Source organism: Bos taurus, chromosome 13 (genome assembly GCF_002263795.3).
Source record: "Bos taurus isolate L1 Dominette 01449 registration number 42190680 breed Hereford chromosome 13, ARS-UCD2.0, whole genome shotgun sequence".
Lineage (NCBI taxonomy): Eukaryota > Metazoa > Chordata > Mammalia > Artiodactyla > Bovidae > Bos > Bos taurus.
Window position 1 is genome coordinate 81,029,224 of NC_037340.1, and position 15,903 is coordinate 81,045,126.

General features: G+C 47.3%; 1 protein-coding gene across 1 annotated transcript in view; it reads left to right on the plus strand.

Annotated features, from left to right (window-relative positions):
- TSHZ2 (teashirt zinc finger homeobox 2) overlaps nucleotides 1–15,903 on the plus strand; it is a 494,166-nt gene that overhangs the window by 448,582 nt on the left and 29,681 nt on the right. The gene's annotated exons all lie outside the window — the stretch shown is intronic.

Sequence of the window (15,903 nt, forward strand, 5' to 3'; positions counted from 1 at the left end):
AAAAACCAAAAAAAAAAGCCAAACAGAGGGTAGAGGGTGGTTCTCGGGGCTGAGGGAGTGGGAAGCGAGGAGATGCTGGTCCCGGTGGACCAGCGCTTGGTGGTTGCGGGACCACGTTCTGGGGAGCCAGAGCCCAGCACCGGGGTCTAGCGGCGAGGGTACCGCAGGGCACACTTGCAATTTGCTGGAAGGACAGAGCGTAAGCGTTCTTGCCACACACACACAGATACACACACACGACCGTGTGAGGGTGTGTGAATTAGCCTGACGGTGGTGATCATTTCACAGTGAATACACATGTGAAATCGCCACGCTGCACGTGTAAAATATATGCAGGGTTTTAAGAAGTTTTTATTTGGCTTCGCGGGTCTTCGTCGTGGCATGCTGCATTTTTAATTTTGGCATGCGGGGTCTTCACTTGCAGCATGTGGGCTCTAGTTCCCTGACCGGGGACCGAACCCCAGGCATTGGGAGTGCGGAGTCTTAACTGCTGGATCACCAGGGATGTCCCACATGCTGTAACGAAAACCTGGTACGGCCAAATAAATAAGTATAAATATTATACACAGCTTTTTGTCAATAAAAAAGAATTTCCACGGCTTGGGAATCGAGGCACAGCTAAGATCTCACAACCTTCCCATGATGATATAAATCAGGGGTCAGCAAATGTTTTTGATAATGAGCCAGACAGTAAATATTTTCAATTCTGCAGGTCATACAACCTCTGTTGCAGCTGTTCAATTCTGCAGCATGTTAATATGGCCATAGACAGGATGTAAATGATGAGCCGTGTTCTGCTAACACCTTATTTATGGAATCTGAAATCTGAATTTCATGTAATTCTTAAATCAAGAAATATTCTTTTCATTCATCCTCAACCATTTAAAAATGGAAAGAAAAAAAAAAAAACACTCTTTGCTCCTGAGCCGCAGGTGAACAGGCAGCAGTGGGGTTTGGCCAGTCCGCCTCTTAAATGGAACACGACAAAAGGGGGACATCATCATCTCCCCAAATCCCGTAAATTCCCACTTTTCCGTCTTTAAGATGAAGGAGACCATCCTGGACATTTAGGGCTTGGTTCGGTGGCACTACAGGAAAGAGTCTTGCTAACACTGGAGTTTCTGGAGGATTCCGTCTTTAGAGGATTGAATAAACATTCCAGGACAAACTTGGCGTAACTTAGTGCTGGCTTTTTTCTTTTCCTGCTGTGATTCCCTAAAACAGGAATTTATAATAGAAAGTAGGGCTTCCCAGGTGGCTCAGTGGTCGTGAATCCACCTGCCAATGCAGGAGACCTGGGTTAGGACCCTGGGTCGGGAAGATTCCCTGAAGGAGGAAACGGCAACCACTCCAGTATTCCTGCCTGGAGAGTCCCACGGACAGAGGAGCCTGGCGGGCTGCAGTCCACGAGGTCACAGAGAGTTGGACACAACTGAGCAACTGAGCACACACACAGTAGAAAGTAACCAGTGAACTGGATATTTTAAGGACCTCCTGGTTAAAAAATAAAATAGACAAGAAGAAAGAAAAAATCCTTGGTTTCTAAGCTGTATAAAATACAAGGCTCTCAGTTCCCACGTGAAAGGAGGGTCTCAAAAAATGAGCCCCCAACCCCTGTCTCTCTAAGCACAGTCATCGGAATCAGGAGGAGAGAGAGGCTTATTTGATAACTTCTTGGAGGTTATAAATTCTTTATCAACTCCAGATTAAGTCTCTAAAAGGGATTTTTTTTTCTACTTCTTTTTTTTAAGTTACCGTGATCACAATTTTCAGATTTTCAGCTATGTATAAAACTTTTTCCTCCCTCCTTCTCTCACAGAGAAGGTCAATCACTTTTTAGATATAAGAGAATTTGAGAAGAGATTAATGACAAAGACAAATGATGATTTTTATTTTAGCGGAAGTTTCGGTGCGTTTTCTGCCCAGCCCGGGGACTGATAATAAAGTGCACTTGACATATAACTGCGGAAGTTCTTCGCTTTCAAGTTCCACGACGGATCAAAAGAGCCAATTCTCTCTTTAAAAAGAAATGTCCTGGAAGGAAAAATAAAAGGAAGGTTGAGGGGAACCTCATCCACCTCTTTTGTCTTTTCCTCTTTTCTTTGTGGCCCAGAGACAGAGCCTTGAGTGACTTCTTCAGAAAAGAGATCAGTGAAATTGTCAGTTGATTACTTCTCCTTGATTAGCATTTATAAGAGCCCTGTGATACAGTATTTGCATTCCTATTTAGCCGTGATTTTTGTGGGGCACCAATGATTAAACTTGTCATGGGGCTTGATTGACGGGGTCAGATCTTCACTTTCTACTCTTTTGAAATTAAAAACAAATGTGTCAGCTGCCTTCATGGGCCGGAGCGCCGTGAAGCTCGCCTGCCTTGTCATTGCAGATAGGTCAGGAATGTTTTAATTTTAGGGATGGATTCTGCTTGTCAAGTAGAGTGTGATGGCGTGTGGTTCTGGAGATGAGATGTGAAGGGTGTAAAACAAAGAAGGGGAAGAACAAAGACAAAGACACTCACATTATTAGACAGATTTAATTAGTCTGAATGGATATTATGCTAGATGAAGCAGTGAGCTGTGAAATTAACCCTTGATTACAGACTGGCGGATCATCCTCGGGAAGAGAATCAAACCTTTGTGAAGAGATGCGAGGTGCGATCGCAGCCCCTCCTGCCCTCCTGGGTTGCCTGCCAGAGCCGCACCCCTCCCCATCTACTGAAACACCAGGGGAAGCTGGTCTGGAGCGTGTGCAAGCGGTGTGCGTAGAGGAGTCCCCTTCCACTTTGGAGAACGTGACAAGCCAACGGCAGTTGGGTGGAAAGCTAAGGGCTCCCCATGATGCAGGCTTCCGAATCCAAAACCGAGACGACGAACAGCTAAGTTTGAAGGAGGGCTGTTTATTTTGTGCGTCTGCATTGAACAGCTCTGGTAGTCACCCTAGAAGGTCACCTCCCAGCAATGCCCCTGATACAACCTTCCCCTGCCTGTCCCTAACACAGCCACGGTCTTCTCCAGGGAATCCCAGCTACCGTGTGACTCCCAAGAATTCCACACGTATTAACGGAGAGATGGAAGGCCTAGACACCTGACTCAGCACAGACGCCCAATTAAGCAAAAGTTGCTTATACCGAGGACCTCAACAAGGAGGGGATGGTTGTGACAGACAGTGCACACACAAAGGTCCACAGGTCTGAGACGCTGCGGCCGTCCAGAAACCCTTTCATTCATACAAGTCATCGAGGCTGTACCAGCCTTTGTACCAGCCCTGTATAAGCTGAGCCGATTAATGTCTACTTCCGAGTGACTCCGTCTCCATCATTCCCAGCACCGGTCTCAGGAACGGGAAGCCTCCAGGTGCATCACACAGAGGAGGGTCTGTCAGGCTGGCCCAGGGTCAAGTGGAAAGTCAGCACACTGGGAGGAAGTAGAGTTGTAAAATTTGCTTTAGGGTCCTTCCCCAAAGCCAGTCTTCTCGTCGGTTAGTGCGGGGTACGGCTCCTCCCCTAAGGATGTCTCCCTGTCACGCTGAGAGTGAAGTCTGAGTTGTGCACATAAAGCGCCAGAAAGGCGTCCTGGGTCGCGACTGTGGTCGGCGTCAAGACACAGGGCTCTAATTCTCAGCCCCTCTTCCGGCTCTCTGTCCTGTCTTCCTCAGCACAGCTTCGCACCTTCGGGTTTCAATGGCTCCCGTTTAGAAAAGTCCTGGTTGAGGAGCTCCCTGGGCAGTTTTCAGCTGTGGTCTTCGGACCCTGGATGAGCTGCAAGGGACTTTGCATCATCCATTCCCCGTTGAGGCTGAAGGCTGAGGGCGGCCGATGAACTCACTGGCATTACACTGGAATTTTCTTTTTTATAATTTTTATTTTAGCTGCGTTGGGTCTCTATTGCTGTGCACAGGCTTCTCGCTGCGCTGGCTTCTCCTGCTGCAGAGCGCGGCCTCTAGAACTTGCAGCCTTCGGTATCTGCGGTGCTCGGGCTTAGTTGCTCCACAGCCTGTGGAGTCTTCCCAGACCAAGGGTAAAGCTGTGGTTTTTCCAGTGGTCATGTACAGATGTGAGACTTGGACCATAAAGAAGGCTGAGCACCAGAGAATTGATGCTTTCAAACTGTGGTGCTGGAGAAGACTCTTGAGAGCCCCTTGGACAGCAAGGAGATCCAACCAGTCCATTCTCAAGGAGATCAACCCTGAAGACTGATGCCGAACTGGAAGCTCCAATCCTTTGGCCACCTGATGTGAAGAGCCGCCTCTTTGGGAAAGACTCTGATGCTGGGAAAGATTGAGGACAAGAGGGGAAGGAGGTGACAGAGGATGAGATGGTCGGATGGCATCACCAACTCAGTTGACATGAGTCTGAGAAAACTCTGGGAGATGGTGAAGGACAGGGAAGTCTGGCGTGCTGCTGCCCATGGGGTTTCAAAGAGTCAGACACAACTGAGCAGCTAAACAACAAAAATGTATCTATAACCCCATAGACACTGTTGCTCGGGATAAAAGCTAAGAAAGAAAAAAGTGAGCCAAATTAAAGAAAACTATTAGGTTAAAACAAATAGTAGAGAGAATACAGGTGATCATGATGTTGCAAAAAAAAAAGTTTAGGAAATGCTAGTTTGGCATCAAATTCACATTTTACAAATGAGGGTAACTGGCACCCAGAACATGGACTAGGTTGGAGCAGAATCACCCAGGTTTTGTCCCTGTGTTAATCTCACGAAAATAATACAGGAAAGCACAGCACACAGCAATAACGATGATCCGTAATCTGCTGTGTGACAGCTTTATACATGTCGTAACTCATTTAATATTTATGCCAATGCTGTGACGTAGGAATTATCATTCCCATTTACAGAAAAAGATAAGAAAACTTGTTAAACAAATCTATGTTGGGGAAAGGAAGATGATAAGTAACTTGGTGGAGCTGTGGATAGAGTATGCAACTTATCACTTATGCTTTGAAGCCATGGTGGTCGTGGTTTGGTCGCTAAGTCGTGTCTGACTCTTTCGAGCCCATGGACTGTAGCCCCCCCGGCTCATCTGTCCATGGGATTCCCCAAGAGAGAACACAGGAGTAGGTTGCCACTTCCTTCTCCAGGGGTTCTTCCAGACCCAGGACTTGAACCCACGTCTCCGGCATTGCAGGCAGATTCTTTACGGACTGAGCTAAGAGGGAAGCCCCCTTTCATGCCATAACTTAAAATATTTTTCTTGGAAATTCCCTGGTGGTCCAGTGGTGAGGACTCTGCTTTCACTGCCAAGGACCCGGGTTCAATCCCTGGATGGGGAACTAAGATCCTGCAAGCTCGGCAATTCAGCCAAAAAAAATAATACAATAAAATAATTCTCTTAACGCCCACTATGTTCCAAGTTGTTGTTCAGTCGCTCAGTCATGTCCAACTCTTTGCGACCCTAGGGATTACAGCAAGCCAGGCTTCCCTGTCCTTCACTATCTCCCAGAGTTTGCTCAAACTCTTGTCCACTGAGTCGATGATATCATCCAATCATCTTATCCTGAGATGCCCCCTTCTTCTGCTTTCAGTCTTTCCCAGCATCAGGGTATTTTCCAATGAGGTGACTCTTTGCATCAGGTGGCCAAAGTATTGGAGCTTCAGCATCAGTCCTTCCAAGGAATATTCAGAGCTGATTTCCTTTAGGATTTACTGGTTTGATCTCCTTGCAGTCCAAGGGACTCTCAAGAGTGTTGCAAGTGACATGCCACAACTGAGCCAGCACCACCACTTAACTCATATTACTATTATTATTCTTCATTATTGCCATGGGTTTGTGTGCAGACCCCGGTTCGATTCCTGGTCAGGAAGATCCACTGGAGAAGGGATAGGCTACCCACTCCAGTATCCTTGGGTTTTCCTTATGGCTCAGCTAGTAAAGAATCCGCCTGCAATACGGGAGACCTGGATTTGATCCCTGGGTTGGAAAGATCCTCTGGAGAAGGGAACGGCTACCCACTCCAGTATTCTGGCCTGAAGAATTCCATGGACAGTCCATGGGGTCACAAAGAGTAAGACGTGACTGAATGACTTTCACTTCACTCACTGCATTAGCAGAGGCAGGCTGTAGCTGCTATTTCTGAATATTATTCACACTGAACTAGAGAATTCGTTTTTTCAATTGGGCTTCCAGAGGTTTTTCACTGTCAAAGAAAAGCAGGAAGGTTATTAGTTAGAAATGCTTTAGGCGGCAAATAAAACGCCACTTTATGTAGAGTGATTTACGTAACTCGAGGCTTTCTCTTCTCACTGTCGTGGCACCCAGAAGCAGGTGCCTATGGTGTTGTGCCCACGGGCAATGGTGTTAGAAGGCGTCTCTGTGAGTCGCTCAGTTATTGTCTCACAGCTGCAGGATGGCTGCTGGCATGAGACAGGATGTCTACATTCAAGGTGGGGCAAGGAGTGGAATGACTATACCGATCACCCAGGTCCCCTCTTCTCTGGGGTGGCAAGTCTTTCCCAGAGACCCAGCAGAAGTCCGCTTGAGCTTCCTCAGCCAGAGCTTGGTATCTTTATGTCCCTCATGGAAGCACAATGCTGCCGCGTGAGTGTTAGCTGGGCACGTGGCCACAGAGAAGAAAGCCGGAATCTTATCAGCAGGAAGAAGAGGGAAATGGACACTGAGGAGATGACCAACAGCATCTGTCCTGAGGACCATCCTGGGGGCAAAGGTGCTCTGCATTTCCTCTTCTCCTTTCCTCCCCTTCTTAAGCAGCAATGGGCTGGAGATCTTTTTTCCATTCTGAATTAATGTTAATTAATCACCAAAGGTGGACTAAGGAAATACTGTTGACCAAAGATGCCCTGAGTTCAGTGGAATATATAAACAATATTATAGGGACTTCCTTGGGGGTTCACTAGCTAAGAGTCCATGCTTCCAATACAGGAGGCCTCGGTTCGATCCCCGGTCAGGGAACTAGCTCCCACATGCCTCAGCTAAGAGCTCATGTGCCGCAACTAAAGATTCTGAGAGCCACAGCCAAGACCCAGTGTGGCCAAAGGAATATAAACAAGCAGCATCGTTTCTGTCATCAGCGCCACCGCAATGACCAGTCCCGCACTGACCTGAACACGGACTATTTCACGTACACCATCTCATGCAATTGTCACAGTGACATAAGTGTGATCTTTCACATTTAGCCAAAGAGGAAATCAAATTTCAAGAGGCAAAATGGCTCACTGAAGCTTGCTGAGTTGCGAAGTGGCAGGTCTGGGTTTGAAGCGAAGGCTGAGGAGCCCCAAAGCCCACCACCTTCACCTTCACAGTGCTATCAGTACAACAGGGGAGTCAAGTTTAACTCACTCTCGTAGGAGGTGGTTTACCAGCATTGCAGGACAAAACAGAGTACATGCTAAGACACATGGTGCTGGAAATAAGTTTTGGAAGAATAACGAGGAAGATGGGATTCATGAGGCCCAGCCATAGTCAAGAGAGACACATGAGTTGTCCCTTAAGAGCTGTTAGACTTGGTTTCCATAAAAGTGGTTATTAAGATCAATGCTGGGCTCCCAGCTACAACAGAAGCAGAGACACAAAGCGAACTCGGGAAATGTGACCTCCGCAAAGCAAGCAGAGACCGGTACACCCAGTGAGACCGATGTGGAGGCTGCAGGCATTTTGGAGGTTTCTCAGTGATCGCCGCCAGGCCTGGGACCACCTGCCCTGCACCACGGGCTTCAGCTGCTGGCCGTGCTTTGGCCGAGCTGAGAGCAGGCAGGCCCACAGACGCAGGGCCGAGGGTATGCCGGGGGCCCTCTCTGCTTCTGAGGCGTGTTTGTGCAGAGATGTCTTCCGAAACTAAACCCAACAGCCCTCCAAGCTGACAACGGAGGCCGTGTTCTTTCTTGTCACACAGTGTTTCTGAATGCCCATGGATGTAAAAGAAAGGAAACAGAACCCAGAAAGTCCAGGATATGTGATATTCCCAAACCACACAACAGACAGGAAGCTTTCTGAATGAGAAGTCCGCTCCTTTCTTAAGGGATTTCCTCGCTGGTTTGGAGACTATACTGGCGCTTTAAAAGCTCTGATAAGGAACAATTTTAATTTAGTGCAGCTCAGTTTGACCAACTATTTCTGAGTACTTCCTTTGTGCCAGGCTCTGTGTGAGACTCTCTCGCAAGATTCTGGTAGATGCAAAGATAAGTAAGGCCGAGAGGGACCCTTATGGCAGAGAAAGTGGTGAGGATCTCACCGAAGGATCTTGCTGAAGGAGATGGTGCGGAGCATGCTATGACGGCCCTTCCCCCCAACCTTCCTCCGTCCAGAGTGACAGAAAAATGATGTATACGGTGACTTCCGTCGTGGTCCAGTGGGTAAGAATCCACCTCACAATGCAGGGGACACAGGTTCAATCCCCGGTCCGGGAAGACCCCACACGCCTCGGAGCAACTAAGCCTGTGTGCCACAAGTACTGAGCCTGCTCCCTGTAAAGCCCGTGCCCCGAAACAAGAGAAGCCACCGCAACGAGAAGCCCACTCACCACAACCAGAGCGCACACGTGGCTTGCCGCAACTAGAGAAAGCTCACACGCAGACCCAGTGCAGCCAAAAAATGTATAATTTTTTTAAAGGATGCATATGGAAAAACAAAACAAGGAAAGGCACTGTATCAAGGTAGCAAAGAGCATTTATTTGAGAATCATATTTTTCTAAGATCTGAGCCCTGCTTGTTCACATGTTTGGATGAGTCACTCTACCTCTCAGGGGCTTCCCAGGCCGCTCAGTTGGTAAAGAATCCTTCTGCAATGCAGAAGGCCCCAGTTTGATTCCTGGGTTGGGAAGATCCGCTAGAGAAGGGATAGGGTACCCACTCCAGTAACTTGGGCTTCCCTTGTGGCTCATACGGTAAAGAATACATCTGCAATGCAGGAGACCTGGGTTCAATCCCTGAGTTGGGAAGATGTCCTGGAGAAGGAATAGCTACCCACTCCAGTATTCTGCTCTGTACAGTCCACAGGGCACAAAGAGTCAGACACGACTGAGCGACTTTCACTTTCACCTCTCAGAGACTCAGTTTTCTCATCTGTACAATGGGTGTGGTAAAACTCCCTACCTCACAGGGCTGCTGTGAAAATCTATCAAGATCAAGAAAAGCACTTAGCAGAGTACCTGGCACATACTGAACTCTCTGATAATTTTTGTTTTCAGTCATAACAATTGCTGATAACGTGTTGTTATTTTCATTAAACTTAGTGCCATATCTGGAATTTAGTAAGTACTCAATTATGGTTTGCTACAGTTATTATTGTTGCAGTTGCTGCTGAAATATTTAACACTGGTGTCTGGCAAAACAGAACCACTCAACAGGCACAGATAGGATCCTTCTAGAGCCCTGATGAGTAAGCGTGGCACTCTCCCTGTGGGAAAATCTCTGGGAGACCCATGACTAACTGTGGGAGGTAATATCCTTTTCCTCTTTCACCTCTATGAAAGCACCCTAATCCCCTCAATCCTTCCAAGTCATCATAAAGGTAAAATTCACCAAACTGAAGCCAGAAGCTTCCAGACCTCCCTGGCTAGGATGCACAATACCCAGAGGTGTCTCTGTGCTTCTATGCTTGACACCAAGTATGCCTCCACTAGATAAAACATGCAAGGGGTCTGGCCCCATATTTCAGTTGGGTTTCCCTTCCTTCAGGTAGCGTGTCCCAGAAACTCTGCGAGCCTCCTGCAAGCCTTATACTTTCCTTGGATTCCACCTTCTTGCTTCCTTTCACTTCCTTGTCTCCTATGGTAGAACGTCTTCCTTTATTTCAAAGGGTTACTGAAATACCACCTCCTCCTCCAGAAAGTCTCCCTGGATCCTCTTTCTTTGCCCAAGTTAGAAAAGAAATCGTCCCTGCCTCTGGGTATCCTCAGAATGTTCTCTGAGCTGTGTCAAACCATACCTTGGTTTTTAACCATGTATATGTTAGTCATGACTATGGATTGCCCGTGACAGAAAATCCACTCAAACCAGTTTAAGTCCAGAGGGAATTTATCAGCTCCTCTGAAGGTCAATGGTGTAACTAGATTCAGACGAAGCTGAAACCAACCTTTAAACGTTTAAACGGCTTCACTGGAAATTTGGCCTTAACCTCTTAAATCTCACTGGCTCTTCAGCAGCGTGGTTCTCTGACACTATTTCCACCACGTGGTGGCTCGGAAGCTCCAGCTGAGCCCCTGGGAAGCAAAGGGTTCCAGCAAACGTCTTTCATTGGACTGAACTGGGTCAGGTGTCCATGCCTGGACCAATCACTGTGGCCAGGAGAGCACCACACAGGGATTGGCCAGATTGGAGTCACCTGCCGGGCTGGTAGCTGGGAAGCAGGGTCAGCCCCACCCAAGCCATCAGCCTTAGTATGAGAGGTGGTTCTCTAAAGGAAGATCAGGGTTGGTACCCAGTGGAAGCAGCAAGTATGTATGTGGCAGGTATAAAAGCTTTGCGGGTACATCTATTGGTACCTCATGGGGCCTAGGCTTTTTTCCTCATAAAGTAGATGCTCAATAAAATTACAGAATGAATGAAAAAAAAAAGAAGGGATGAAATGAAAGTACTTGCCCATTGGATTTGCATGCTTCCTCTTGGCTCAGTTATATTGGCCAAGCAGAGGTCACACAGCCATCTGAGTATTTCTCCAACAATCTCTCTTAGGGGAAATCTTAGTAAAGCAGACATCACAGACCTTCCATCTGGAGTCGGAAATACTGTAGAAGCTCCTAACCCTTAACAATCCAAACTGCCTCACACCCTATTTTTTAAAATATCGTTAACCAAATACGTGAAGATTCACCATGACCTAGTCCTTGACTCCTCTATTTGAATCTTTTCTTTCTAGCCATTTCTGGTCATGAAAAAAGGGCAGCATTTCTGGCATCCTTCCTGCTTCTTTGTTATTAAAAGCAGGATCAGTTAATAAATAATTATGATGCTCAGTTTCTAGGGAACAAGGAGATAAGGGCAGGAACACTTGAGTCTCACAAATTACATGCTATAGGATAGATTTTCACCCAGAGTGGAGAACAGCCTAGCGTTCTTTTTCGTTCCTGTGGCATAAATTGTTCTAATTATATGTGCAAGATCCTCTATCCCCAAAGATATGAGTTGGAGGCACTGTGGCGGTTCTTTTAATTCCAAGCAGCATTTGCAGTTACGTGTTCCCAGCCCCCCTTGTTTTCAAACTGAATTGTTTCAGTGGTAGCTTGGTGTGTCAGCTTGTAAGTCTATAAAACAGTTTTATACCAGCTGGAGATTCAACATGCTACATGAATACATAACAGTGCCTAACCAAGAAGGTTTGTAATTCAGTAATTAGCTGTAATTAATGAACACAAAGTGAAGACTCATTTACAGTTTAAATTATCACATTAGCTCCTGTCACCCTCTATGTACACAAAACAGCAGGAATTCAATTATTTTTATTCTTCAAAGCTAATTTAAAATTTAAGGGATGCCATTACATGAAATAATAGGTAGGAAATGTAATCGAAATCACTGGGAACAGTTGGCCGTCCTTAGAATAAAAAAAAAAAAAATGCGATCGCTGACGATTTGGAAATGTTTTTTCATCTGTGAACAGATGAAGGATTGAAATCTCTGCTCTTTTCAGTGTATTTAATTTAAAAGAGGAAGCGAGTTTGGTGGTGGCTGAATCTTTGTGCAGAGAGAATCACTGTGCATAATTGTAAAAGCAGTTGATAACTGATAATGCTGTTGATAGTAACAAGATGACAGCCTGGAAGACTCACGTTCCATTATCCCTAACCGGGGCTGAGCCTCCTGCAACTGCACGGGGTTCCTGGAACTGTCACCCACTTTTGATGCATGATTTCAGCTCGGGAGGCCTTACATCACTGTCACATTGCTGCAGCCCTCAATTCCTTGTACATATATATGATGAATATTCTTTAATCCACTCATCCAACATTGACCCAGCACTTCCTGTCCCTCAAGACCACATCCTTGATCTCAGGGAGGCAGCATTCCATGGGAAGAGACAGACAATGGTTCTCAAGTTTGTCCACAGAATCATGGGAGAAGCTTTAAAAATATCTGTCTTATCAGTGTCTGGGTCCAAGTCCCAGTGAACCAAACCCAGTTTTCTGGGAATCAGGTATGGGCATCAGGATTTTTTAATAGATTTCCAGGTGATTCTAATATGCATCAGAGTTGAGAACTACTGTGATTGACTAATAAATGCAACTAGTAAATTAGCATTCCTTGGTGATGCATGCTGTGATAAAAATGAAGCAAGGGAATGTAGAAGGTGACTGAGGGCTGCTCTGGAGTGAATATTCAGGGAAAACATCTCTGGGTAGCTCCTTAGGAGGAGACCTGAATGATTAAAAAAAAAAAAAAGAGCCAGTCCTGAGAAGATCTGGGAAGATCTATTGTTAGAACTCAGGCGTCAGCCAAGCTACACTAACCCCTCTTCCTTCCTTTCCTTCTCCTACTTCTCCTTCTTCTCTTTTATTTACTTACCATTTATTTATTGGCATTTTAACCCTTTAAAAATGTGAAAGCTTCCTTAGTTCAAGCGTCATCCAAAAGTAAGCTGCAAAGCAAATTTGGCTCACTCAAACCACGTTCCAGAAAACAAACAAAAAAACCCACACATGCAAAGGCCCTGAGGCAGATTGGAGTAGAATGCATTAGACCAGCAGAAAGAAGGCTTGAGGAGGTGGGGCTTAATAGGTTGTAGAAGAGAAGGCTAGAATTTTTAAATGTGGGTGGACATTTAGATGTTATTTTATGTATGATGAAAAGGCATTGATGTATTTCAAGCAGGGGAATGAATGAATGTGTGTATGTGCATAAAAGAGACACCTGTGTTCCCAGACTCACCACAGTGGATCTCCCGGCAGCTTCCACTTATCTCCTCTCATGGCAGTTCCAGGAAGGGGAGGAAAAACAAACCCGAGTGAAACGAGAGCAGTGTCTGTTGCTTTCGACTCTGGTACCTCTGTTGCTTTCGACTCTGGTACCGCGCTTTCCCCTCCTCTTCCTATGATTATTTGTCTTTTCCTTTAAATAGGCCACTCGGAGCGCACGGTCTAATTTTTCATAGGTGATCGACTGCTGAGTGGGGGTTTAGGTAGACAGAGGGAAGGCGCTGATAAGCCGGAGCACGGATTCTATTAGGGAAATGCGGAGGTAATTAATGAATCCTGCCAGTAATTGGGAAGGTGTGAGTCCCCGTAATATCGTAATGATAGTCATCCGTCTGGGCACCCCCGTCACTCCGAGCCATCTCTCATCACTCTCTGATCTCAGACTCTTAGCCATGCAAATCTCCCTGACAGGCCGCTGTGTCTGTCTCCCTAATTGGCCGGTATAGAGTTGTTTATGAATATTGTCGGCATTTAGGCCTCAGTTGGAGCTTGTTCAAAAATCGTTAGCAAAGTTGCCTTAACAGCATTGTCAAGAATGTATTCCCCTGTTTGGATATCTGTTTTTAAGCCGGCAGAGGTTCGGGATGAAATTAAGTGATGCATTGTGTGGACTGGAGCTCCGTGTGCGTCATGGTTATTAAACCGTTTTTGAAGTAAAAACCAATTTATAGTAATTTCTCATCCCGCTTAGGGTAAAACTTCCGTTCATGTGCGGGAACGGAATGTCTTTTTAAGAGCACGTCCTCCGTTCTGAGTAGCGCGTTGAGTATATTAATGCCATCTTCAGACAAAACCATTTGCAAAAATTACAGTTTTGCATCAAGACTGGTTTCTAAACATCCGTCACCATTTCATTCCAAATGGGCACCTTTACGGGAACCATTTGCCATGTTTTCTTGCCAACAATTTTTCCTGCACTCAAGTGGCTATCCTTTCATCTCCCCCAACCAAACTGGGTGATGGATTGTTTGAAAGGCTACAAAAAAAAATTTTTTTAAGCCCTTATGAATCTGGTAAGTGAGTTTAATATGTCTGTCATGATGTTTAAGAGGGATCTTTTAAATATTTAGAAAATATGGGAAATAGTTTTTTAATGTATAATCAACACACTTATCACGCATTCAGATATGAAATAGTCCAGTTCAGAGTGCATCTTTATCAATTCCAAACAGGAGAGAAATTTAGGAAACTCTGGTCTCCATTTTTACCCCTTGGAGGAAAAGAGAGGCTTGGGTGCAAAGGACAGCCCGATTTCAGAAGTCTTTAGGCTCATCTTCCGCTGGCCAGCTGAGTGGCCTTGATTAAACTTCCCAGTCTTGCTAAGCTTCAAGTTTCCCATCTGTCTTCCCATCCCCGCATCTCAAAAGTAGTTTGCGGGTTTACAACACATTCATGGATATGGATATGGATGTGGATGTACCTAATATATGTATGTACATATATATGTAGGTTTATTCAGGTGGTGCTCATGATAAAGAATCTGCCCGTGCAGGTGACCTGGGTTCCATCCCTGGGTTGGGAAGATCCCCTGGAGAAGGAAATGGCAACCCACTCCAGTACTCTTGCCTGGAGAATCCCATGGACGGAGGAGCCTGGTGGGCTACACAGTCCATGGGGTCGCAGAGTCGGACAGGACTGAGCACGCACGCATGCCAGCAGTGTGAGGACCAGGCAGGCTGGAGTGAGGGAGCGTCTCTGGGAACGTGTTTTCCAGAGCCTCAGTGAGGGGGTCAACCATCCCCGTTTGCCTGGGACTGAGGGCTTCCCAGAGTGGGGATCCAAAACCAGGACAGCCCAGGCAGACGGGGCTGGGGAGGCCCCCGGAGCGTAAGCAGGACTCCTTTTTCAGCTTCACGCGCAGGCCCTCGCGGGCCATGACTTGCCAAAGCCCCCAATTCGCAGAAAAACTTTGCTCCTGTCTCTAACTGCAGATGAGTTGCCTTTCCCTGTAGAACCATCTGGAATGTTCCAAGTCCTCTCGAGGGATATAAATGGCTGCTCGAGGGACTTGCCTGGCAGTCCAGTGGGGAAGACTCAGCTTCCATCGCAGGAGGCTCGGGTTCCATCCCCGGTCGGGGACCTGTTAATAAGATCCCGCGGGCCACGTGCGTGGCCAGAAGACAAGGCCGCAGAAAAGGAACGGCTGCTCGAGCCACGCTGGCGCTCCGCAGGGGGCTCCGCCTCAGCTCCTGCAGAAGTTTCCGTGGGTTCGCGTGACAGGGCCGCTGACGGCTGCTCTCCCATCCGCGGCTCGCTCTCTGTCCGGGTTCAGGAACAGGCAGGGTGAGTCCGTCGGGCTGCATGGCGGCACCCTGCTGGGAATCGCCGGAAGGCAGCTGAGAGCGGTCAGCGCGCGGGGAGCGCGGGGAGCGGGGTCTGAGGCCGTCAGCTTGGCAGGCCTTGCCCAGGGAGCCCCGTCAGCATCTCAGGGAAGGGCTCGGGGCCTCCTGTCGGTCCGTGAGCAAACACGGGGAGCCCACAGGCGCCCCAGCCTGCTGATCTCCCCTCTGAGGACAGTCCTCGCCGAGGAAGCGTCTAGAATGCGAAGGGTCCCCTAGCTGCATAGCCTTTGCTGTCTTTATCACAAACCTCCCAGGGTGGTCTGCTTTGACAGCCAGGACTTTCTCGTGAAAGTCTTCGCTCTTCCCAACAGCACACCAGCTGCATCATCTCTAAATGAAAGGCTTTATCTTTCAACGCCCCCATCCCACCCCGCCCAGCCCCGAGCCCTTTTTTCTAACCACTCTTCCTTAAATCTGAATGAATCGCTGCAATCCAGCTGCTGGTGGGCCTCTGTCGTGAGCAGGGAGACTGACACGGTTCCGAGCCGAAACCTCAAGCTGGAATGACACACGAGCCCCGGGACTCCGTCCTTGAATGTGAACGTGCTGGCAGTTCTTGAAATAAAATACGGAGGAGGGGGTGGGGGGCGCAGAGAGGGAGGCACGTGAAGTGCCGGGAACTTCTCTGAACGCAGCAGCGACGGACGCTGGAGGCAAACTGCAGCACCGAGTAATTGTCAGAGGCT